This window comes from Bufo bufo, chromosome 8 (genome assembly GCF_905171765.1).
Source record: "Bufo bufo chromosome 8, aBufBuf1.1, whole genome shotgun sequence".
In the NCBI taxonomy this organism is placed as follows: domain Eukaryota; kingdom Metazoa; phylum Chordata; class Amphibia; order Anura; family Bufonidae; genus Bufo; species Bufo bufo.
The window spans coordinates 27,531,744-27,558,618 of record NC_053396.1 but is presented as its reverse complement, the minus strand read 5'-3'; the positions used below and the strand labels follow the sequence as shown (position 1 = coordinate 27,558,618).

General features: G+C 43.5%; 1 long non-coding RNA gene across 1 annotated transcript; it reads left to right on the top strand.

Annotated features, from left to right (window-relative positions):
• The first annotated feature begins 6,963 nt into the window (after positions 1-6,963).
• Positions 6,964-26,250, top strand: LOC120977433. Its single transcript, XR_005773894.1, has 3 exons — positions 6,964-7,090; positions 17,760-17,762; positions 26,240-26,250. It is a non-coding gene; the product is annotated as an uncharacterized LOC120977433 (long non-coding RNA).
• The last annotated feature ends 625 nt before the right edge of the window (positions 26,251-26,875 follow it).

Sequence of the window (26,875 nt, the reverse complement as noted above, 5' to 3'; positions counted from 1 at the left end):
TTTAACTACATTTTCTCTTTGCATCCTCTTTATCTGTTATGCCTTGCATGTCCTATTGAACGCAGGTGGACCTTGTGCCTGCCATAATCCCTTTTTTGTGTAGCTTCTCCAAGAGAGCAATGATTGTAAGCCTCATCTACCCCATGAAAATATGGCTTTCTTTCCAGGCAAAGACAAACTTGCTTGCTATTGTCAAGGCTTTTGTGATGTTGGAAGTGTTAACTTTTTGAAGGGCTTTCCTCACATGCAGACACATACAGAGACAGGTGTGTGTTTCTTTGCAGTTGATTGACTGGATCTAATTCGGCTACTGATTGTTGCTTAAGATCATGCTGTGACTTCCTGCTGTGTTAGAGGCTGAGGGTGCTGCTTTATACAATTCAATGCTAACATGACTGCTGCAGATTTGTGTCTATAATCTATCCAGGTGTTTTCTCTATTACATGATCCACAGTACAAGTTATATCACGTACGCTATGTAAATGTCATTCTGGCATGACCTCAGAAAAGTCCAGTTTTCACGTCAATGTTAGGAAGGAAGCAAGCTTCAAGAACAAATGTGAAAGGGAAATCATTTCATTGTAGTCATTTTAGTTGCCAGCACATGAGCCCTAGGTACAGTTATAGTTACATAGTTGTTAAGGTTGGAAAAAGAGTAAAGTCCATCAAGCACACATGATCATAAAGCACACATGAAGTGAGATGGTGGATGAGTAGAACATGGACATGCACATGAATTCTGCAATTCAGTATGTTGAGCTTGCTTGTTAGTAGTGATGAGCGGCTGGGGCAATATTCGAATTCTCGATATTTCCCAAATATTTTGAAGAATATTCGTCATATATTCGCAAATTCGAGAATTCGCTATTATTTTCTTGATTGCGAAAATCGGCAATGTAATATTCGCGCAATGCGCGCGCAATACAGGCGTGGGTCACTTATGCTACATTTTCCAAGCTGCTAGAAGTTTCCCGAGACTGGAGAAAATGGCTGGCACGGCAGAACATTACAATAGCTTTATATGCAGATAGAGGGCTCCAATATATTCGCGATTGAGCAAATCGGCAATTAATGATTCGCATATTTTGGCGCAATATGTGCAACTTCACATTTCATCAGGTCTGAGTAGATATTACTGATTGGTGCACTAAGTATTGTTGTGACATCACAGCACTATGTCTGTAGCCTGTATGTATGGACAGCAGAGAAACAGTAATCCCTATCACACTACCTAACAGCTACACTATATCAGGATATAACCTACACTGACTATCTCCTACTAACTATCTGTATTATATATAAAAGCTATCTAACTATCTATCTAATGTAATGAGTGGAAAGTACAGAGCACAGCAATGTCACTGCTCTCTCTCTCAGAACTGCAAAAAACTGTAGAAAATGGCTGCTGGGGAGGTTCTTATATAGTAAAGGGTTCGGCAACTTTCCTATTGGTTGCTAGGGATGTTGCTAAGCTCAGACAAAGACATTGCTGCCTTCTCATTGGCCCACAAGCAAGAAGGGAGGTTACTGATGAAAAAAAAATCTAGAATATTCGAAATTCCGAATATATATCACTATATTCTAAATATTCGCAAATTCTTGAAGTGCCGATATTCGCGATTAACATTCGCTATTCAAATATTCGCGCCCAACACTACTTGTTACTACCTCCATACCTTCTGCGGTGGTGGTCTACCAGACACATTGAGGAGGCCTCACCAGCTGACCTTTTAGTGGGTAGGAGGAACAACTGCTAAGAAAGCAACTAAAGGAGCATATCCCTTTATTTTAGAATAATAGCATTCAAAGTCCAAGAAATTATTCTGTGGCCACTCAGTACTTGTACTCACCCTAAGTCCATTCACACGTCCGTTTTGGTGTTCCGCATCCGTTCCGATTAAAAACGGAACGTTATGCGGATCCATTCATTTTCAATGGAATCCGCAAATAATCGGACAGCACTCATGGTGCTCTCCGATTCCGTTCCGTTATTCGGATCCTGGAAAAAAATATACCCTGTTCTACTATTTGTCCGATTTTGCGTTCCGTCATCCCATTCTAGTCAATGGATCCGTCAAAAATGCGGATGACATGCTAAAAGCATCCTCATGTCATCCAGATTTTCGGATCCGCAAAAAACAGGAACGTTTATCTGGAAAGGTAAAAATACTGACGTGTGAATGCACCCTTAGGTAATGTTTTTGAAGGGTGGATAAGCAAAACAGTGACTGTCAGGACCCCTACCAATCAGAGTTTACTTTGGGAAGGTTATTATTTCTGTAAAAGAATGTGTTCAGGGGGTACCCTATTTCCCTGGGTGGCATGATGGTAAGCATATACAGTTACATATTGTCCTTATATCACTTCCTGGGCACCAATAGGGGTTTTCCAGATATTTGGACTTTTAACCCTAACCTGTTGTACCTGTTGAGAAAACCAATGATCACCTGCTTCCTGCTGCTGTGTTCTTGGGTTCCTAGCGCCTTTCAGTGGTCTTCTGGTTCCCACCCTCTAAACTTAATGATGGACGTGGTCATGTGCATCACTGCAGCCAATGACTGACCTCAACCAAGACGTGTCCCCAAGCAAAAATGTGCCTTTGTCCATCTAGCAGTTTACAGGACAGGGACCAGAAGAGCCGGAATGGAGCAGCAGGGAGAAGAGGAGTTTGTTGTTTTTACAACAGATACAACAGGCTGGAGATGAAAGTTAAAACTCTGCAAAACTAGAAAATCCTATCATTACAGAGGAACAATTCCAGATGTACTCTGCATGCCTACTACGTGGATGGCATACCCTGCTGGGTTGTAAGAGTTGTGCTACTTGCTCTAAGCTTAAATCAGATGTCTCCCCCTGCTGTGGATTCAGTAAGAAACTGCAGCTGCATCCCCCTCCCCCCATTAATCTATTTAGTGTTTTTCTGAACATTTATAAAGAACATGTGCAGTAACCCAGTGGATCACTGGTAAAGAGTTAATTCACTCCTAAAAGGGTCAATGTGCTTTTCTATGCCATTTACGTGATTCTAAGGGCTGAACATGACACGCAACCCTTCTGAAATAGGAGTGCTGTGTAGTGTAGTGTGAGATAGACAGCTGAAGAGTAAGGAGCCGCATGTGCCTGTGCAGTGTGAGGTCTACTACTTCAATGAGTCTTCATCCTTGAATGCTGAGGACAACTGCCAAACCTCAGAGGAAGAAAGAAGCAAAGAATATACAGACTGATAAAGGCCATTACAAATGACTGGCACAAGGACAGACAGTAAAGGGTATCGCTCGTTTATGGCAAAAGCCCTTACTGCCTGTGGAGAAGGTATATTGCTTTGGTTCCCACCATACTTCTATAACCTATTTGCCACCCGTTTGAGGATCTGCACACACAGCCTGGGAACTGCAATACATATTGTGAGACCTTTTTCAGCCCTTTGGCCAATTTGGAAAGTTCTTGGATTTAATAGAGAGAGACTCAGAGTCAGCTATCTTACAGCTTGCTATGCCATATTCAGCCTTGGAAATATTGTGTATGTACTCTGGAGAAAATCTGAACTTATTACTACCAGTGACTGCCAAGACTACCTCAGTAAAGTGCCCTGGACTTGTTATCCCTAACTACAGCCTGCTTACTGTTTAGCCCAGGCCTCCTGCCTTGCACCCTGCCAACCATCCACCATCAAAGGCACCACAAATATCACTAGGCAGGAGCACCCCCCAAAAAGGCCCAGGGTGTGCCCTGAGGGAAAGGATGTGCCCTCCATGTATTGCACACACCGCCCAAGAAGCACTAGTGGCAGAGGGATTTTTATGAGGACTACAACTACCTTCATTGCAAGTGCCACCACTCCCATCCTCTCCAGCTCCAACTATTCACTACATCTCTCCTGCGGGCAGGCTAAATGCACATGCATGGAAATTTCTGATTACAGACTGCTGGAAGAAATATTACAAAATTCCACATATTCAAGAAATCATACCTTCTCTTTGCTGATTTCTCTAATGTACATTTCCTCTCCCAATTCTTATTGAGTGGGAGTAGTCTTCTGATATGGCATGTGCAGTAAGCCCCCTAAGGAGCCGATGCAGAGGATGGGAGTGGTAGTGGCCCTGATGAGATGTTGACATGAGGTTTGGTGCAGTGAAAAAGTGATGATGAAGGAACTAGACAGAGATTATAGAGCAAACAACATCTTTCAAAAAGTGCAAAGAAAAAAAACGAATACAGTAGCTGCACATTCAGCAGCAGTTTTTACAACATGCGATTTCTCTCCTCCTATGGGGTATGATGGCTCGCAATGTGGCAGAAGATGATCCTCATAAATGTTCTAGCTGATGCTGTCTCTCTCTGGAATACATTCCCTATAGCTTTACTATGGTACCTGTTGCTGAAAGTGCCAACTGTATGATGCAGGCTTCTACCTATGCCTGTCCTGAACTGTGATAATGGTGTCTTAACATGTTTCCCACCACCTTGCAGCGAAGTATTGATCTCTCTGCTGACACAAATACACCATAGTTTACAAATCTTCTGTGGTCCTGGACCCTGCAGTCTTTCTTTTGCAATGATGTCCTCCTAGATGAGCCGCTTCTGTGATCCACCTGGGCTGGAGGACTGGGAGATGGATTACACTTCCTCTCTCCTCACTTGTTTCCTTCTGTCTCTAACTGGCTCTGCCACTTCCTTGGCATGAAATTGGACCAGCCCACTCCTACCAAGAGGGGGAGGAATGGAATGGTAAGTTCCATTACTGTTGCAAAACACTGCCAACCGTACCCCACCTGCTGGTGTACAAAAGTATATTGCATGAAAGGTGACATAATATGAATATTACAAAGCATTAAATTATAAATAAATGTAGTACTCCCATGTCCGGGGTACTACACATGCTTTAAGCCAGTGGTATGTCTCCAGATATGCTACTCCCTTCTACTTTTTCTTTTACTGATACACTGAATGGGAACCTGCAGCTGCAACTCCCTCTTCTCCTCTCCTGTCATCCTGTATTTATGGCTTAGGATTTTTTATGAAGATTGAGGAGGTTTCTGCACATTCACAAACTGGCTGAAGGTTGTAAGGTAGAGTGACTAAGGGCTGCTTGGAAGTTGATGAAGACACCACTTTATTCTAAGGAGATGCACTCCAAAATGACATATACAGTATTCTAATGTAATATCTGAAAAACAAAAGTTATTATGATTGGCACGTTTTAAATTGTGCATAGAAAAAATATTCCATTCCTGATTGCAATGTCTACCATAATCATGGCTTGACCACTTTTCTCATGAGGACTTCAGGTGACGAGAAGTCTACTTGCTTTATGGCCTATACATTGTGACTGTAAGCCTTCAGGGCAGATAGCATGACTTGCATTTTTTACCTTTTGCCTAAACCTCATGCATTATGTGTATTTTTCAAGATTCTTCCTGGTCGGTTGTATGTTCTGTTACATTCAGAGAAGATCTACAACGCAAAACATTCCAAACTTATTAAAGACATTGATCTAAAGTGACAGCACACATGTTCATAGTCATTAAAATACTTGTATCAGAACTTTAGCTCAGAAATACATCATATATGAGATTTTCTAAGAGTGCTGTAAATCATATTCATGGAATCAACCTAATCCTTGACCTATGTTTTGATTTGCAGAAATCCCTTTCAGGCTCTCAGACATATGGCTGCAAGGTTAAAGCGGTAAAGTTTGCTCAGTTTTGGCGTAAAATTTTGAAGTGACGGTACAGTTCCTCTTATAGTAAACTGATCTACCGATCTGTTATAATTTCTGGGAGGTGGGACTCAGCAACAAGTGTTCAATTATCCTGCAGCACCACCACAGGGGAAATGAAGTATTACACATTGTTGGGTCCTCCAGGGGATGACAGAAGCCCAAAACAAATTCTTGTTAACAGATAATGACTAATATGTTTAGGACCTGTGATATGACTAAATAACACATAAAGAGGTACAATGTTCAACTCAAATAACGTTCCAGAGGCAGGAATAAAGAAGGATGTGAACTCTCAATATCACAGACCGCAAATGAGGAAAATAGAAAAGAGGAAGATACAAAAAGGTTTGAAATTTCATGAAACCCATTAAACAGGGTTCTCCAGGTGATAGATGCTGATGACATATCTTTAGGATAGTTCATTAATATCAGATCAGTAGGGGTCCAACACCCAGCACCCCAGCGATCAGCTGTTCGGGGCAGCCGCAAGCAGAAGGCCACATCTACTGTGTGGATCCACAGGATTTACTTTATGCTGTTAAAAACAAAGCAGGGCGCACCATAGGGTAATACCGTTGGTAGACAGATAAAATAAATGGTTCCAGTACAGGGCTCACCTTTTGTGGTTGTGCTATCTGTAGGCACAACTCTAGTAAAAGCTTGTCAATACATGTGATGGAGTCACGATTCGCTGGTGGATCTGCAGCCGCGGAGGGATGACTTCTTGTCGGAGATCCCTGAAGTCTCCAAGAAGTGATAGGATACAGAGGTAAAGAGATAAAATATCCCAGGGCGCAAGAATCCAATCCAGATAGTGGTAGTAAATAGAAAACTTATTTATTGCAGAAGTACAGCGCGTTTCGGGGAGTAGTTCCCCTTCATCAGGTACATAACACTGCATCATCACTACAACCACTGTGTAGCTTCCTTCTCCGGCATACTGAAGCTTAGTATCCATTCACTTGAATGGTAGCTGGGCTGCAGGACCCCGGCATGGCTACTACTCAGTGGACAGAGCTGTCTGCCTCCAGCATTGCGCGCACAATATAGTTATCAGCGAAATGAAGCCCACAATAACTATTGTTAGGTGTGTTGGACTACCATCGATTCAAAATTGACCTATATTGAGAATTTCATCAATATTTGTAGCCTGGAGAACCCCTTTAAGTACTGGTGGGCCTAAGTTGTAACACAATAAAGAGGTACAAGGGTCAAACGGAAGCAGGGGCGCATTAGGACCTTTAAGTGGCCCTGGAAAAAACATAAAAGTGGCCCGGTGTTGTAGGTGGGTTCAAACTGACAGAAGACGGGCCAAAACAAGTAGGCAGGGACAACCAAAGTAGACGGGGCCTGCAATACTGTAGTGCAGTGCAGAATACCGCCCCATCAGAACCAAATACCGCAGGACAGCACAAAATACTGCTGCCCTGACCACAGTATTCAACTGTATCACCATCATGAGGACAGTAATACAGTTGAGTTCAGAAGTGGACCTGCGGCCATTGAGCATCAGCTCATTATGCACCTGGCCTGCTGCCATGAAGAGGGTATGAGTGGCCCCAGGAGCATCAGCTCAATAGGAAATTTCCCTGTAGGGTCTATGGCCAATCCAACCATGGTTTGTGGTTGTGGGTTATTAGACAATATGGATGACATGTATGTTCTTTACAGAGGCACAATGGACCCTCAGGATCCTTCGCATTGGTGGGTACAAAATGTGTAGATTTGGTGGATTCTTTGGGTGAACTATCTGGGGTCATTCCAGCATGAGACTCAACTGTTCATTTATCATCTTAATGGTATTTCTGGCGCCATCACGGCATATGTTAACTGCTACATTTCTTTTTCTCTGCACATCCTGGCCACGCAGAACAATATCTTCCAAGGAATGACAGATATAGATACCCCTCATGGCCAACATGAAAGCTGCTACGCCTATACTATAAGTACAGTAGTCTTATTAAATACTGTACATGTTACAGGCAATGTATGAAATGCAGGCATTATATGAAATTTCTAGGCATTCTATAGAATGCCTAAAGTATATGGGCAAAGTATGAAGTGTTTGTATTATTTCAGTCTTTTATATACTTTGCCTAGGCAATCTATCAAATGACGAGTACTCTTTAGGCAACGTATGAAATGTTAAGTAATAACTGTTAGGAAAACATGAAAGAAATGCAAAATAAATAAAATGCTAAATTGGTCTTCTTGTCTCACATGCTTAGTTTGTGTTTCATGTGGAGTCCTGGACATTCTGCCTGTTAGTGACTTTGCCCTATGACTACTGATTCTGGTTCTGACATTACCTTCTGGTTTCAATACCTGCCTATCAATGCTTCTTGCTTGTCTCCATGTAGGGATGGAGCACGTCCCTGAGTATGTTGGGGACTTTGGTGATGTTTTTGCGCAATCAGGTTCTGACTCCCTTCTACCTCATGATTGCGCTGTCGATCTGTTACCTGGGGTCAAGTGTCCCAAAGGGAGGATGTAGAATCTCTCAGTTCCTGAACTCCAGGCCATGATGGACAATTTCTAGGAAAGTCTACAGAGGGGTCATGTTTGGCCTTCTGTGTTGTTTATGGGAGCTGCTTTCTTTTTTGTCAGCTAAAAGAATAGATCCAAGAAAGAGATCAGTATTGTCCTCGCTTGTTGCAACAAGGAAGGCTAGAATGGTATTTTGAATTGCAATAAATGAAATGCAAAATAAACTACATTTGTTATAAAATAAAAGAAAAACTTAACTTTCTTACTGAAAAACCAGAGAAAAAGAATTGTCCACACTTATTGCAATAAGGAAGGCTAGACTATCAATTTGAATTGCACTTAATTGTCTTTCTCACACAAGAGCACTTCATAGTTTGGCACAGAATAAATGCAAATGTCCTCACTGGTTCCAACAATGAATGGTATTTTGATTTGCAATAAACAAAATGCAAAATAAACTATACTTGTTTTAAAATAGCAGAAGAACAACTTTCTTGCTGAAAAACAAGAGAATGAGACCAGTTGTTGCAACAAGGAAGGCTAAGAAAGGCCTCTGGAAGGCAAGTATTTTATACTTGAAGGCTAAAATGGTGATGATGACCTCTGGAAGGTGAGTATTTTATACTTGAATGCTAGAATGTGACAATGACCTCTGGAAGGCCACTATTTTATACTTGAAGGCTAGGATGGCAACGACGATCTCTGGAAGACAACTATTCTATACTTAAAGGCTGGAATGGAAACGAAGACCTCTGGAAGGCGAGTATTTTATAGTTGAAGGCTAGAATGGCAACAATGACCTCTGGAAGGCGAGTATTTATACTTGAAGGCTAGAATGGTGACAATGACCACTGGAAGGCGACTATTTTATAGTTGAAGGCTAGAATGACAACAAAGATGTCTGTAAGACGAGTATTTTATACTTGAAGGCTAGAATGGCGACAATGACCTCTGGAAGGTGAATATTTTATACCGGAGGGCTAGAATGACGATGATAACCTCTGGAGGCGAGTATTTTATACTTCGCCAGTTTTCCTCTAGGCATTATATAGAATGCCTAGGAAATGTGTGAAATAGAGATGAGCAAATTTCATATTTTAAAATTTGTTCATGCTTCGTTTGGTGGTAAAAGCAGAACTGCGTTATGGATTCCGTTTACCATGGACCATAACGCAATTCTTTGACGGAATGCATAACGGAATGCCTTTGGAGGCATTCCGTTATTCATTCTGTCATAATAGAAGTCTATGGGCTGCAAAATGGATCCGTACCTTTTCCGTCATAGAATTGCGTTATGGTCCGTGGTAACGGAATCCATAATGCAATTCTGCTTTTACCACCAAACGAAGCGTGAACGAATTTTATAACATGAAATTCGCTCATCTCTAGTGTGAAATATTAAGAGTTTCATACTTTGTCTGCATACTTCTATTTAATGCCTGATTTCATAAATTGCCTGTAACATACATATTGGCCTAGCTGCCCCTGAACTCTGTGGAAAATTCACTACATACTGTAATTACTATCAAGAATCAGTGTTAATATACCGTTCCTTATGAACAGATCTCATTCAATGGAATTAAGGTCCTCTGTGCCCGGCACACTGGAAGTCAATTGGCACAAGCAGATAATATACAGACCTGCAGCGTACCGAAGCCAGGGCAGACAGTTAATTAGTGATATGGCTGGAGAGTGACGTCATCAAGCATTAGATGAGATTACTTATTAATCAGACTGGCATGACTGTACCACACATCCTTGGCATGCGCTGCCCGTATCTTTACTGCTCACATGCAGAAAACAGAATAAATGAAACATTAGGACTGGCAGCTGGACAACGGTCAGTGATGCATGAAGAGAGATTAAGCCATTACTTTTTGTCAATGACAATGAAGCAGAATGTACCAGGGGGTATTTAAATTTGGAGCAGTATACTGCGCTATACATCAAAGGGGTACATACCACAGAGGTGGCCTATGCAGAGGCTATGGGGTTACTGGAGCTCATTTCAGGTAGGCTTCGCCCCCAGTAGAGAGGATCTGCACAGGGATGTGGTCTCAATGCATAGACACAGGGTTAAAGAGGTTGCGCCAAGTTTGCAAGTTATCCCCTATCCACAGGATAAGGGATAACTAACTGATTACTGGGGGTCCGACCACTGGGACCCAAGAACGGGGGGTCCTGTTCCCTTATCTGATGGAGCGGCAGGTCAGGTATGCGCCCTGATGCTGAAATTATTCTCTGTGGGACTGCTGGAGTTAGCCAAGTGCAGCGCTCGGCTATTTCCGGTGGTCCCATAGAGAATGAATGGAGCGGCTGGGTGCATGCTGGACATGCCACTCCATCAGATTTGGGGAAAGGGACCAGCAGTCAGACCCCCAGCGATCTTGTGAATAGGGAATACCTTGCAAACCTGGCACAGCCACTTTAAAGGGGATTTCCAGGATTTTTGTTTTGAATGGACACAAAGCGAGAGATCATAATAAAATAAACAAAAAAGAAATAAAATAAACAAAAAAAACTTGACTCACCTTTTGAATTCTCCTGCTGCCCCATTCCCCATTGGACCTGCAACAATGACATCACGTTCACTGGCTGCATGAATAACACGTAACTGGTGAGGCCAGTGGTTGGCCGCACAGATCATGGTGGACATGACTTCAACACTCACTACAGGACCAGCTGGGACCAGAGCAGGACATTTAGAAGGTTGGTAAGGTAAGGTTGGCTTTTTTTTGCTTTTTTTAAACTGCCTCCTGCCCATCTTGGAGAACACTGTGAATGATAAGTTTCTGTCTGACTATAGCCACCACTTGGGGGAGTTCTGGAGCTTAGTCCCTACTAAACAGTCTATATTAAGCTCCGGAGCTCCCCCTAGTGACAAGATGTTAAAGGAATTTTCTGAGACTTTTTAACCGATGACCTATCCTCTGACATGTGACCAATGAACATGATTTCACATGGCCTAGGCAAAGCTGTGAAAAGGCCATGGCGCTTACAGGATCGCCGATGCCTTCTGAAACTGCTGATTTGTGAGGATGCAGGTGGCAATCACGTAAAAAGTCTTGGAAAACCCCTTTAATACACTTTAAAGAGGACCTGTCACCTCTCCTGATGTCTGTTTTAGGAAGAATTTTGGAGCATCTATTCTTATAACTGTATATTATGCTGTCCCTTAATTATTCCTACTGGATGTTTATGAGTGAGCAGTCTGCAATAAAGGTCTAGCTGGGGGGGGGGGGTCCCTGTATAGTCTGACACTGGCAGCACTGATTGGGTAGTGTCAGACTGTGCAGGGACACACCGCAACTGCTAACACCCATCTGGACCTATATTAATATTTACATTTATAAACTTCTAGCAGGAATAACAGAGGGAGTCATGAGAATAGATGCTCCAGAATGGGGAATGCAAGTGGTTACTATGCCACATAGGTGTCTAGAGTGAGCGATAGGTGGATTACTCAAAAAGACAAAAATCTACCTGCTTGAGTGGAAGAATTATCTAATTAGATGGAACAGATTGCTATCTGTACGTGACAATGCCTAATTATTGTGTTAGTCAGCTCCGAGCATGCCGTCAGGATAATAGCAAACCGGCATCACTACTGACACGTAGGATCATATCAAAGTCACTCCGTATATGCGAGCACAACTTCATCTTGGCTTCGGCGTAAGACAGGAGACTCCTGGAGTTCACTTAGATCTTTCTTCAAGGATGAGAACTAACTAAACAAACTAAAGATTCGATTCGGCTGCTTCGCCAATTTTACAAAAGTTCGCTTTGTTACAAATTACTTCGTCACAAACCTCCTTTTCGTTAAGTAATGGAAGCAATGACAGAGAACGGCAATTGAGCCGCCATCAGGGGTGCACCACCAATGAGGCCAGGTGAGGCGATAGCCTCAGGCAGCACCAGGTAGGGGCAAGAGAGGGGCATGGGCTGAAGGGAAGGAGTTAGGTTAAGAAATTGGCATTGTGGAGGGAGGGGCGCCGTTTCAGTTTTTGCCTCAGGCAGCAGAAAGGCTAGTTGCACCCCTGGCCACCATTATTGAACCCCTCAGATGCCGCGTTCATCACTGATCGCGGCATCTGAGATCAATATTAAAGCATTTTTAGGGGTTGCTCATAAAAGATAAAAAAAAATTAAATCTTACTCACTTCATCCATCTTGCTTGAAGATCCAGCGCAAAATCTCGCACGGCACATGATGACGTCATCGGGTCAGGAGGCGTGGTGACGTCATACGTCACAGCACACAAGATTTTGCATGGGATCACCCATCGCCGCATCTGAGATCAATATTAAAGCATTTTAGGGGTTGCTCCTATAAAAATAAACTAAAAAAGTGAAATCATACTTACCTCATCCATTGAGGTGGCCGCAGCCATCTTGCTTGAAGATCCAGCGCAAAATGTTGTGCGGCGCATGATGACGTCATCGCGCTGGGAGGCATGATGACATCATATGTCACCGCGCGCAAGATTTTGCGTGGGATCTTCAAGCAAGATGGTCACGGCAGCCTCTTCGCACTTAAATGGATGAGGTAAGTATGATTTAAATCTTTTTATTTTTACCCCCATTTCAGGGAAAATCAATTTGTTACCATGAAGCACAAGGAAATTTGGCTTTGCAGCGAATCAAGTGTTTCCTGAAATTTGGATCAAAGTCCACTTCACTAAGTTTGATTCGCTCAACACCAATGGGAACCTTTGTGTCCATCATGGACCGCGCTGGGGGTTATATGCGTGCAAGTGCAATGGGCGGCCTCCCCCTAGGGCCCTCTATATGTCGCGTGTCCCAGGTGTAGGAATTGGAGAGTGGTATAGTGCGGCCTAAAATGTCTCTTTATGTGTGTCACGGTGCTCCTACCTGGATACCGCTGGACCCCAGGCTTTCGCTCCGAAGCAATAAATAGGGGGAATAATTGAGGGATAAAAGAATAATTTGAGTCCAGAGCTTGAGATGAAGTTCAATGGCAGCTTTACTTTGGTAAACGTTTCTCCAAAATGGTTTACAGGCTTTGTCTTGGTTCCAGCAGGCTTTAGCATGAAACTGGCAGGCAAACTCCACTCTGCTATATCTGTTTCTCTCTGGCTCTGCTGTACTGACAGGCTGGCTGAATAACTCAGCTTCTTCCGTATGCTGTACTTTATAGTCTGACTCTAGATTAGGCTAGGGAACTTTCCTCCTGGCTCCTGAGGCTTTAAGCTTTGGCCTCCATGGCCGGTAGAGCTTAGGTTGCTCTGGCTGGCGTGAGCATGTCCAGCAGAGACCTGCCCCTGCACACCCTTCCCCTAGCTGGGGGTAAACTAGACTGACTAGAACTTCTGCCCCACCCTTCCTGCAGGAAGTAGGACTCACCAACCTCTCTCCAGAGGGGGGTTAGACTTATAATGGAAGGTTCCATTATATCTAAGTATAGCTCAGCCGTGTTTGCTGCCAGCTGCTGGTGAACCAGGCACATTACATGAACAGTTACATAACATCAGAAATGCACAGTGTGGAGGACCTGGAATAAATGCATAAGATGACATGAGGTTAGACCAATAAAGACAGTAGCAAGGTGCAGAAGTGGTAACACCACTCTGGGGTGTTACACAAGGTTTCCAGCACTAGTGCCTCGTACATGAAAATCCTTCGATAGGGTGACATAATGAATAGGTGATGACACACTGGCAAAGGCTAGTACAAAAAATGGATGTATCAGATGCCGTGATTGCTGTTTCACCTTTCTCAGTCCAAATAATGCTCATGAGCTTTCCCACAGGATTTAACCTTCCACAGCAGCGTTTTGTGCTCCAGAGCTGCTCTTCCTTTTGTAGCTGGGGACAAGAAGTTAAAAACTTTTGGATTTATTGGAGCTATTGTGGTGTCTCTTGGTCACCTGGTTGCTTATCTGCATACATTAACTCTTCTCTGTCCTCTGGCGTCTTTTGCAGTGGAATTGTGGCACGGACACCCACGCTGAAATGTCTTGGTCAGCCACGTGGTTTTCTGGCTGGTTTCTGCCTCCCATTTATTTTAGGGTGCATTCACAACCAATCCGCATTTTTTGCAGAAAGGATGCAGACCCATTAATTTCAATGGGTCCCCAAAAAATGCAGACACCGTGCGCTGTCCGCATCCGTATGTCCGCTCCTTGGCCCCGCATATCCTATTCCGGTCCGTTTTGAAGAAAAGATTAGGCATTGTTACAATGGATCTGAAAAAATAAAAAACGGATGCAACACGGATGTCACACAGACGTCATACCTATTTTTTGTGCATCTGTGTTTTGCGGATCACAAAATACATACGGTCGTGTAAGTGCACCCTAAGGCTTCCTGCACACGGCCGTTTTTTTTCCCCGTTTACTGGCCGTTTTTTGCGTTCCGTATACGGAACTATTCATTTCAATGGTTCCGCAAAAAAAATGGAATGTACTCCGTATGCATTCCGTTTCCATATTTCCGTTTTTCCGTTCTGTTCTAACATAGAACATGTCCTATTATTGCCCGCAAATCACGTTCCGTGGCTCCATTAAAGTCAATGGGTCCGCAAAAAAAACGGAACACATACGGAAATGCATCCGTATGTCTTCCGTTTCCGTTCCGTTTTTTGCGGAACCATCTATTGAAAATGTTATGCCCATTTTTCTATGTAATTACTGTATACTGTATATGCCATACGGAAAAACGGAACGGAAAAACTGAACAGAAACGGAAACACAACGGAAACAAAAAACGGAACAACGGACCCGTGAAAAACGGACCGCAAAACACTGAAAAAGCCATACGGTCGTGTGCAATAGGCCTAAATGGGAGACCGCGCTGAGCATTCCCGGGAAGAGACGCTCCACGATACTCAGCTCTGCCTCCTATTAAAATGAATGGGAGGTAGAAAGGGCACGGTTGCCGGTGGGATTTCGGCAAAAATAAAAACATTTCTACAGCCCCTTCTGATAAAGACTAAGTGAAAAAATAATTTTTAGTCCAAAATGAGTGGAACACGATGATAAAGAATACACCCTAGTGATATTAATAAAACCCCTGCCCTTGTTAAAAATTGTTCACCAACGTCTATTCTACCACTATAACTATATTATTTACCCCACACAGACACCTGTGCTGATCCAGATGCTCTGTGCAATATCTATCTCTCTATCTATCTATCTATCTATCTATCTATCTATCTATCTATTATCTATCTATCTCTCTATCTATCTATCTATCTATCTATCTATCTATCTATTATCTATCTATCTCTCTATCTATCTATATTCTATCTATCTATCTATCTATCTATTATATCTATCTATCTATCTCACATTTATCTATCTATCTATCTATCTATCTATCTATCTAATATCTATCTATCTATCTCACATTTATCTATCTATCTATCTATCTATCTAATATCTATCTATCCAGGGAAGTTTCTAGGGAATTTTGCCAACAGGGTGAACAATACAAAAGCGCCCCCCCCCCCCCCCCCCCATTCACGTTTAAAGAGGACCTTTCATGGGTCCCAACATTGCAACATAACCATCAGGCTGTGTAGAGCAGCGCCCATGGATCTCACTGCACTTACTATTATCCCTGGGCGCCGCTCCGTTCGCCCGCTCTGGCCCCCGGTATATTCCACGCACTGTATGGTAATTGCTGCCAACTTCACAAACAGGGAGGAGACATCAGCTTCTCTCCTGGGCGTTCCTTCTCCCAGGATGTCAGCTCTACACTGACATTGGACAGCGCTACAGCCTGGGAGAAGGAACGCCCAGGGAGAAACAGGGCAGACTCCTCCCTGGTGAACCGATAGTAGCAATTACCATAGAGCGCGGGAGAAGGTAACGGGGCCACAGCGGGCGAACGGAGCGGCGCCCAGGGATAATAGTAAGTGCAGTGAGATCCCTGTGCGCCGCTCTACATGGCCAGATATTTATCTTGCAATGTTGGCACCCATGAAAGGTCCTCTTTAAAGCCTCCACAGATCTCAGTTTGGTCACTTTCCTTTTCTTTTCAGTTTGTTTACACATACCTCTTACATCCAGTGACGTCTCCTTTGATGTAGATGTTCCTTCCCTCTTCCTCATCTTCTCCTTTCAGACCTTCAGACCAGACCACCATTTTTTAGCCATTTTTCGTCTCTTAGTTTACTACTTTTCCACCATCCTCCCATCTTCTGGACAAATCATCCTACTACCCCCAATACTCTGCCTGTTGTGCTCCCCAATACTATGCTGCAGAAACAGATAAACCCCCTGATAATAGCAGTACCATGCAGAGCCCCCCATATAAAATACCCCTTCTTTGTGGCCTCAGTAGAAGCCCCCATAGTGCCCCCAATAATGTGCCAGTAAGAAGTGCCCCCCTAGATGCCCTCCAATAATGTGTCATTAAGTGCCCCCATAGATGCCCCCCAATAATGTGCCAGTAAGTGCCCCCATAGATGCCTCCCAATCATGTGCCAGTTAGAAGTGCCTCTCCATGCCTCCCCCAATCATGTGCCACAAGTATTGTCCCGTATAAAAAAAAATATATATATAAAATTGACCCGTTGCCTCCCCCCTGCATCGCCAATATGACCAGCATCCCCCCTTGACTTGCGTCCCGTGCGGTGGCACCCCACGCCCGGCCCTAGAAACGGCCCTGTATCTATCTAATTTCTATCTATCTCATATCTATCTATCTATCTATCTATCTATTGTATCTATCTATCTATCTATCTCATATCTATCTATCTATCTATTTATTATCTATCTATGTAATATTTATCTATTATCTATCTATCTATTTATTATCTGTCTATGTAATATTTATCTATTATCTATCTATCTATTTATTATCTGTCTATCTATCTATGTATATATCTATTCTATCTATCTATCTATCTATCTATCATCTATCTATCTAATATCTATCTATCTAATATCTATCTATCTAATATCTATCTATCTATTGTAGGAAGGCGCAAGGGTCAGTCGTTGACGGAAGGTATGTGTCACCGAGGTTCCTGGCCTCGGTGAAGTAAGAGCCGGTATTTTTAGGTGTCAGCGGCAGCTAATTCTGATTAACACTTTACTATTTTAGTATGGCTGTATAGCTGATCCGGGACGGTTCTTACTGGGAGTAGGCAAAGTGCTGGGGAGGTGACTACTCCCCACGTTCCAGGCTGGGTCTTGACTGGCCTATAAAAAACCCAGCCAGCAGTGTCAGCTAAAAGTGATTACCTCTCTCTGACAGAGGAGCTCTGGCAATCGCTGGTGTGGGAACTGAGCTCTGTGCTGGGCTGGAAAGCTGAGGCCCGTGTATTGGGAGTGCAGGCCACCTTAGGCTGCGTTCACACGGGCGAGATTTCCACGCGGGTGCAATGCGGTAGGTGAACGTATTGCACCCGCACTGAATCCCGACCCATTCATTTCAATGGGGCTGTTCAGATGAGCGGTGATTTTCACGCATCACTTGTGCGTTGCGTGAAAATCGCAGCATGCTCTATATTCTGCGTTTTTCATGCAACGCAGGCCCCATAGAAGTGAATGGGGTTGCGTGAAAATCGCAAGCATCCGCAAGCAAGTGCGGATGCGGTGCGATTTTCACGCACGGTTGCTAGGAGACGATCGGGATGGAGACCCAATCATTATTATTTCCCCTTATAACATGGTTATAAGGGAAAATAATAGCATTCTGAAAACAGAATGCATAGTAAACTAGCGCTGGAGGGGTTAAAAAAAAATTAAAAAAAATTTAACTCACCTTAGTCCACTTGATCGCGTAGCCCGGGATCTCCTTTGCTGAACAGGACCCGTGGTGAGCATTAATTACAGGTAAAGGACCTTTGGTGACGTCACTCCGGTCATCACATGATCCATCACATGATCTTTTACCATGGTGATGGATCATGTGATGACCGGAGTGACGTCACCACAGGTCCTTTACCTGTAATTAATGCTCATCACAGGTCCTGTTCAGCAAAGGAGACAGAAGGAGATGCCGGCAGCGCGATCAAGTGGACTAAGGTGAGTTAATTTTTTTTTTAACCCCTCCAGCGCTAGTTTACTATGCATTCTGTATTCAGAATGCTATTATTTTCCCTTATAACCATGTTATAAGGGGAAATAATGCAATCTACAGAACACCGATCCCAAGCCCGAACTTCTGTGAAGAAGTTCGGGTTTGAGTACCAAACATGCGCGATTTTTCTCATGCGAGTGCAAAACACATTACAATGTTTTGCACTCGCGCGGAAAAATCGCGGGTGTTCCCGCAACGCCCGTGTGAACCCAGCCTTAAGCCTGCATTTGGACTGCTGGAAGCAGAACCGCCGACAAGGTGATGTTTTTTTATGCACAAACTTTCTACTCGGTATGAACAAACACCAACCTTGCAAAGAGTGTTTTTGTTTGACCTTATGTGTGAATAAACACGTACATTTGAATTAAGAACTTGTACTTTGACTTTGTACTGCGCCCGCTTATCCCAACTACCAGAGCAAATCCCCACACTATCTATCTATCTATCTCATATCTATCTCATATCTATCTATCTCTCATATCTATCTATCTTTTATATCTATCTATCTATCTATCTATCCACTATCTATCTATCTATCTATCTCATATACAGTATATCTATATTTATTATCTGTCTATTGCTACTTTCACATCTGTGTTTTCCTTTACCGCTATTGAGATCCGTCATAGGGTCTCAATAGCAGAGGAAAATGGGGACAATGAAATATGTTTTTGTTATATTATTTTTACTGTTTATCACATCCACACATTTGCTATCCTGTGTAGGATGTCCATTGTGGTACTTGTGGTCCGCTGCAGGCATCCTCCATTGTATGCCTACGGGGTTGAGCACTTCCTGCTTTTTAATACCACGCCAATTTGTAGTTTGTATTTAGAATTTTTTGGAGGTGTAGAAACTCCTAGTCTGAATGTGCCTTTATTTCCATCCACAGGCAGCATTCTGGTGTACATGTGAGGCCCGGGCTATATCAGCCAGACTTGGGTGGGGCTCAGAGCTCTCTGCCTCCTCCCATTGTATGCATGGTCACATGCTGGAGGTTACTGGGAGATTGCTGAGTCAGACCTTGCGCTCCTGTAATTCGCCCACTGGCTCCTAGTATTGCCCATACGGCCCAGGTAGGTTTAGCGTTAGGTCCCGAGCTACTTGAGAAACCCTAGCGCGGTGCTCGGGCTCCGACATGTCCTCACATAGGACATGTTGGCTAATCTCTCAATTTTAACACCAGTTTGAGGGCTTAGTAAAACCGCAGAGTGCACCTGTCTGTTTTTGTTATATTATTTTTACTGTTTATCACATCCACACATTTGCTATCCTGTGTAGGATGTCCATTGTGGTACTTGTGGTCCGCTGCAGGCATCCTCCATTGTATGCATTTTTGCTGGGGATTGCCATTAGCAGCGGACCACAAGTGCAGGATCTGCCCCCCCCCCCCGGTATAGATGAACCACTGCATATGGGGTTGAGCACTTCCTGCTTTTTAATACCACGCCAATGTGTAGTTTCAATGGGGACAAAACTGAACTAAAGGGAACGGAGTGCACCAGAATTCATTCCGTTCCATTTCTTTGCGTTCCCATGACGCACACAAAAGCAAGCAGAGTTTTTTAGTGCGTCCTGGGATGCGGAACCGGCGCCCATTGACTTACAATGGTTTTAGTGACGGATCCGTCATGGCCATTTTAGAGATAATACAACCGGATCTGTTCAGAACGGATGCAGATGGTTGTATTATGTTATCTAGCAAAAACACAGATGTGAAAGTAGCCTATCAAGAATATGTTGGGCCCATCTACCAGTGACAAGGTGGCTTCTATCAGATGGCACCTACACTAACAGTCTTACCTCTCTTGGGCTTTCTATGGATGCGGGGACAGCTGCCAGAAAGCGGGACATATCTCATCTGTACCGGGAAAGCAGGACAGCCACTACAATCTGGGACTGTCCCGCTGGATCCAGGACAGTTGGGAGGTATGAGTTATGGGCTACTCTGATTAATAACACCAGGCAGATGGGCAGGGGCAGGGGTGCTCCTAGCCTTTCTGCTGCCTGAGGCAAAAACTGAAACAGAGCCAATTTCTTAACCTAACCCCTTTGCAACAATGAAAGTGCTCATTGCCCATGGTCCTTCTGCTGCCCCCTCTTGCCCCTACCTGGTGCGGGGGCACACTGTCAATAAAGGGCAAGACAATCCCCCAAATGTAGAGTGCAAAAGATGACCGGCACCTGATCAGTGCAGGAAGGAGAGAAGGGTGAGCGAACATAGAGAGGACTGAGATAAACACAGCTCTCTCCATCTTGAAGGTCTCTAAGCTGCAGTGAAGGAGATGATTAGAGATGAGCGAATCAAATCAGACGAAGTGGAATTCGATCCAAATTCCATAAAATGGCAGCTACACGTGTGAGGACATGGGGCAAGGAACTCTGGGAAGGCGGGCTGACCCATAATGCCATGCATGCAGCCAATTAGCAGCCAGCCAGCCCTGTATTTCAGTACAAAAGGAAAAATATATTCTCAGTTCACGTTGGCGTTTATATGTGTTGAAAGCATGTCTGGGAGCCAGCAGGATGGCAGCAGTGAGTCAGCAGGGTGGCAGCAGTGGGAGGTCGGGAGACAAATGTGCCCGGCGTAGACCACCTGCTTCGCAGCAGCCTATCTGCCCGGGAAGTAGTAGTGCAGGGGTTCACGGAAGTAGCGGCGGTAGCAGTCAGTCAGTGCGGCGGTTATACACTCACCTAAAGAATTATTAGGAACACCTGTTCTATTTCTCATTAATGCAATTATCTAGTCAACCAATCACATGGCAGTTGCTTCAATGCATTTAGGGGTCTGGTCCTGGTCAAGACATTCTCCTGAACTCCAAACTGAATGTTAGAATGGGAAAGAAAGGTGATTTAAGCAATTTTGAGCGTGGCATGGTTGTTGGTGCCAGACGGGCCGGTCTGAGTATTTCACAATCTGCTCAGTTACTGGGATTTTCACGCACAACCATTTCTAGGGTTTACAAAGAATGGTGTGAAAAGGGAAAAACATCCAGTATGCGGCAGTCCTGTGGGCAAAAATGCCTTGTGGATGCTAGAGGTCAGAGGAGAATGGGCCGACTGATTCAAGCTGATAGAAGAGCAACGTTGACTGAAATAACCACTCGTTACAACCGAGGTATGCAGCAAAGCATTTGTGAAGCCACAACACGCACAACCTTGAGGCGGATGGGCTACAACAGCAGAAAACCCCACCGGGTACCACTCATCTCCACTACAAATAGGAAAAAGAGGCTACAATTTGCATGAGCTCACCAAAATTGGACTGTTGAAGACTGGAAAAATGTTGCCTGGTCTGATGAGTCTCGATTTCTGTTGAGACATTCAAATGGTAGAGTCCGAATTTGGCGTAAACAGAATGAGAACATGTATCCATCCTCTGATGGCTACTTCCAGCAGGATAATGCACCATGTCACAAAGCTTGAATCATTTCACATTGTTTTCTTGAACATGACAATGAGTTCACTGTACTAAAATGGCCCCCACAGTCACCAGATCTCAACCCAATAGAGCATCTTTGGGATGTGGTGGAACGGGAGCTTCGTGCCCTGGATGTGCATCCCTCAAATCTCCATCAACTGCAAGATGCTATCCTATCAATATGGGCCAACATTTCTAAAGAATGCTATCAGCACCTTGTTGAATCAATGCCACGTAGAATTAAGGCAGTTCTGAAGGCAAAAGGGGGTCCAACACCGTATTAGTATGGTGTTCCTAATAATTCTTTAGGTGAGTGTATGTGTTATTTTGTATTTCAGTACAAAAGGAAAAATATATTCTCAGTTAACGTCGGCGTTTATATGTGTTGAAAGCATGGCTGGGAGCCAGCAGGATGGCAGCAGTGAGTTAGCAGGGTGGCAGCAGTCGGAGGTCGAGAGACAAACGTGCCCGGGGTAGACCACCTGCTTCGCAGCAGCCTATCTGCCCGGGAAGTAGTAGTGCAGGGGTCCACGGAAGTAGCGGCGGCAGCAGTCAGTCAGTGCAGCGGTTATATGTGTTATTTTGTATTTGAGTAAAAAAAAGGAAAATATATTCTCAGTTCACTTCGGCAGTTATTTGTGTTGAAAGCGTTTAGTGCCTATTTCAGTACAAAAAGATAAATATATTCTCAGTTCATGTCGGCAGCAGTTATACGTCTTGAAAGCATTTAGTGGCCTATTTCAGTACAAAAAGTAAAAATATATGCGCACTTCACTGGTGCATTTATTTCTGCTAAAAGCGTTTACTGGCCTTTTTCAGTACAAAAGGAAAAATATATACACATTTCACTTCTGCAGTTATTATTTCAGTACAAAAACTAAATATATTAAGCGTTCACTGTTGCAGTTATTCGTGGCAAAACCTTTAGTGACGTATTTCGCTAGAAAAAAATATATATTCAGCATTCACTGTTGCAGTTATATGTGGCAAAACCTTTAGTGACGTATTTCGGTCCAAAAACTAAATATATTCAGTGTTCAGTGCTGCAGTAATATCTGTGGTAAAATCTTTATTGACGTATATTGGTTGAAAAACTAATTTTATTCAGCGTTAAGCGCTGCAGTATATGTGGTAAAGTGTTTATTGACTTACAGTGATACCTCGGTTCACGAACGCTTCTGTTCACGAACAACTCGGTTCACGAACAGAAAAGTTCATAAAAATATGCTCCGGTTCACGAACTCCGCCTCGGTTCACGAACAGGAGCCGCGGCCATTTTAATGCTATTTCCAGGCTGTCACATGGTCGTGACTTCCTGTAGGAAGACCGTGGAGAGAAGAAGAGACACAGAAAGAAGTACTGTGAGTACTCTGCAAACATTTTAAGTGATTTTTTGATTTTTGGTGTGCTTTTTAGCACATACAGTACTGTACAGTTCACTGGACACCCAATATGGCTCTCAAGAAGCATAGTGGAAAGAAGAAAGTGCGGAGCAGCAATGAAGGTGACAAGAACAGCAATGCAGGTGACAATGTGCAAAGTGGAAATGCAAGTGACAATGTGCAAAGTGGAAATGCAAGTGACAATGTGCAAAGTGGAAATGCAGGTGACAAGAATGTGCAGCGCAAGCATGGTGGCAAAAAGAAAGTGCAGAGCAGTAGTAAAGGTGACAGCAAGGTTGTGAAGAAAATAACCATTGAGCTATACTATACTGTACTAATGTGTATTGTAATTTGTTTCATATTTTTGTGCTTCAAAAACCCACTAAAAAAAGGTCAGCACGGATTAACCGGATTTACATTGAACCCTATGGGAAAATGTGCCTCGGTTTGCGACCAATTCGGTTCGCGACCAGAGTCAGTTCACGAATTAAGTTCGTGAACCGAGGTATCACTGTATTTCAGTCGAAAAACAAAATTTATTCAGCGTTCAGCGCTGCAGTTATATGTGGCAATACCTTTAGTGATGTATTTCGGTCAAAAAACTAAATATATTCAGCGTTCAGCGCTGCAGTAATATTTGTGGTAAAATCTTTATTGACGTATTTCAGTCGAAAAACTAATTTTATTCAGCGTTCAGCGCTGCAGTTATATGTGGTAAAATTTTTATTGACGTATTTTGGTTGAAAAACAAAATGTATTCAGTAGTCAGCGCTGTGGTTATATGCGGTAAAATCTTTAGTGACGTATCTTGATGAACTTCACGACTCTTCCGGGCTCAAAGCTATCTTTACGCTTTGTCTTCTCATTGTCTGTAGCTACTAGAGGCCTGTTCATGTCAGGCAGGTTCCCCCAGAAGTATCTGGGTCGATGAGCAGCTGATGCAAGCACACTTGCATCAATCTTGACAGGATTCGTCTCCAGGTGTAGAAAATATATTTTTTTTTAATGCTTTCTCCATCGTAACCACGTCGTTGAATAAACAGAAGACTCGCGGATTCTCTCCTGTCGTAGGCAACACTTAATTTTTATTATTACATTTATTAAATATTTAATATTAAATTGAACCAAAGATTGATTAAAATTATAAGAAAGTAAACTTAATTTGCCAATATATTATCCCAATCTTCGAGAGAAATTCATGGACAATCAATTTGCCAAGCCTTTTTTGCCGGAGAACGTGTATTATTAAATCGTGTTTTAAGCAACACTTTATAAAGTTGAGAAATGTTAACCTTCTGTTCTGTTCCATATTCCTTTTAAATGAATAGATGAAGCGGCTACTCTGTGGCCTCCTCATGCTGCTGCCACCTCCACAATCTCTCGTTGTCGTGCCACTCTCTGGCCCTCTCATGCTGCTGCCACCTCCACAATCTCGTCGTCATGCCACTCTGTGGCCTCCTCATGCTGTGGCCAACTCATTCTGCTGCCACCTCCACACTATGTCACCTTGCCACTCTGTGGTCTCCTGATGCTGCCGCCACCTCCACACTTGGTCATTGTGCCACCCTGTGGCCTCCTCCTGATTCTGCCGCCACCTCCACACTCTGTCATTGTGCCACTCTGTTGCCTCCTCTTGCTGTGGCCTCCTCATGCTGCTTCCACCTCCACACTATGTCACCTTGCCACTCTGTGGTCTCCTGATGCTGCCGCAACCTCCATACTCAGTCATTGTGCCACCCTGTGGCCTCCTCCTGTGCCTCGTGCATAGCTCAGTATGGAAAAAGCCATGACAGACCTGGATCGCTTCAGCAGCGTCAAGACTACCATGGCAACCAATCGGAGCCCTGCGATTTCACTGCAGGGGTTCCGATCGCAAGGCAGAGGGAGCAGCATCCCTCTTCCTTCACTCACAGGTGATAGCGGCACCTGAGGGGTTAAATGATGGGGGCGGCACGATCGTCGCTTACTGTTAGTGCGGACAGGTGTTGGCTGTATAATACAGCCAGAACCCGCCATGTATGGGGCCTGCTGCAGAGGCCCTCCCTATACATCCCCTGAGGCATTATGACGTAACTGTACGACATAATGCGCAAAGGGGTTTATAATCTGTGCCCATTTAAAGAGCATGTGTTACAGATGCATCCTCTCCACTTAGATTGACAGTGCCAGGCAGGCATGATGATATTTGCACTGCCTGGTCCTGTCAATCAGACTGCAGAGGACGCAGCAGTTGCAGAGAGAGCAGAACCTCTAGGTGTAACGGTAACGCCCCCGTTGCTCCTAGAGGCTCATTTGTATATATTAAAACATCATTTTTTTCAGTAATGTGGGCACATATGTACATGGGACCAACACAGATGCCTTCAGCTGCCAAGAGCACATGTAACAGGTCAGCCAGTGTCATAGGTACAAAACTGCTGACAGATGCCCTTTAATCTGTGGCATCAGAAGAATTCCAACCATGAGCTCTTGGTGTCCTTCTAGCCTAGGGTGCATCATATTCCCTGACATAGAGCATGCCTAGTAAGGAATACAGTATGTTGCAGCTGACGAACATTGACAGTTTGTATCCAACACAAAATTTTTGGGAAACTTGATTAAATCAGTCAAATAGAAAACCAAAGTGACATTTCGAACATCAATTTTTTTTTACGATGCAATTATGTTAAAGCCGGTGTAATTATATTGATAAATCTCTCAACTGTTTGGCAGAAGAAACGTTCCAGATCTTTAAGAGGCTTATTGTTCTTGATTTTGAGTTTGCAAATTATAACTGTCAAAGATTTTTTTTTTTTGGTCACATCAATGAATAGGGGGTGGAAGTCTACGCAGAAGGACGACTCTTAAAAGCAACACAAATTTTTAAAGATTGTTGTGTAGATACCAAAGAAATGTTGTCTGCTGAGGCCAGTGGGATGCACGGACAACATTACCACACGTATGCAGCGTTTGTAATTTTTTTATTTTTATTTTTTAATGGAGGCCAATGTGGATGCCTTCTATAGAATTAGTAACATAGTACATAAGGCCGAAAAAAGACATTTGTCCATCCAGTTCGGCCTGTCTTCCTGCAAGTTGATCCAGAGGAAGGCAAAAAAAAAACTGTGAGGTAGAAGCCAATTTTCCCCACTTTAGGGGAATAAAAAATTCCTTCCCGACTCCAATCAGGCAATCAGAATAACTCCCTGGATCAACGACCCCTCTCTAGTATCTATAGCCTGTAATATTATTATACTCCAGAAATACATCCAGGCCCCTCTTGAATTCCTTTATTGTACTCACCATCACCACCTCCTCAGGCAGAGAGTTCCATAGTCTCACTGCTCTTACCGTAAAGATACAGTTAAGCTTTATAGAAATGAGTAATAAATAACAAATACATCTAAAATAACCAAAAAATAAAAAAAATGGTATTAAACATCATTTACCAGGTTTTCATTAAGAATATCTCTGTACTTAGCTCCATTCTGCCTTCCCTCAACCCTGACCAGTCTCCCTGTCCCAGCTGCTAAAAAAACATCCCCACACCAGGATGCTGCCACCACCATGCTGACTGTAGGGGTGGTATTGGTCAGATGATGAGCAATGTCTGGTTTCCTCCAGATATGACTGTAGGCCACTGGAGTAGAGGAAGGCTGCGTTACCGCAGTGTTCTGCTCCAGACTCGATGTGCCCGATATGGAAACTGAGAGCAGACCGGTGCGGGCGGCGTGTGGAGTTAATTTTGTGATAATTTGTTGTGGGCTTGAAAAACGTAAAATACCTTTTGAACAGAAAATTGTCAAATTGTCAAAGGAAAATATTGCATTTAG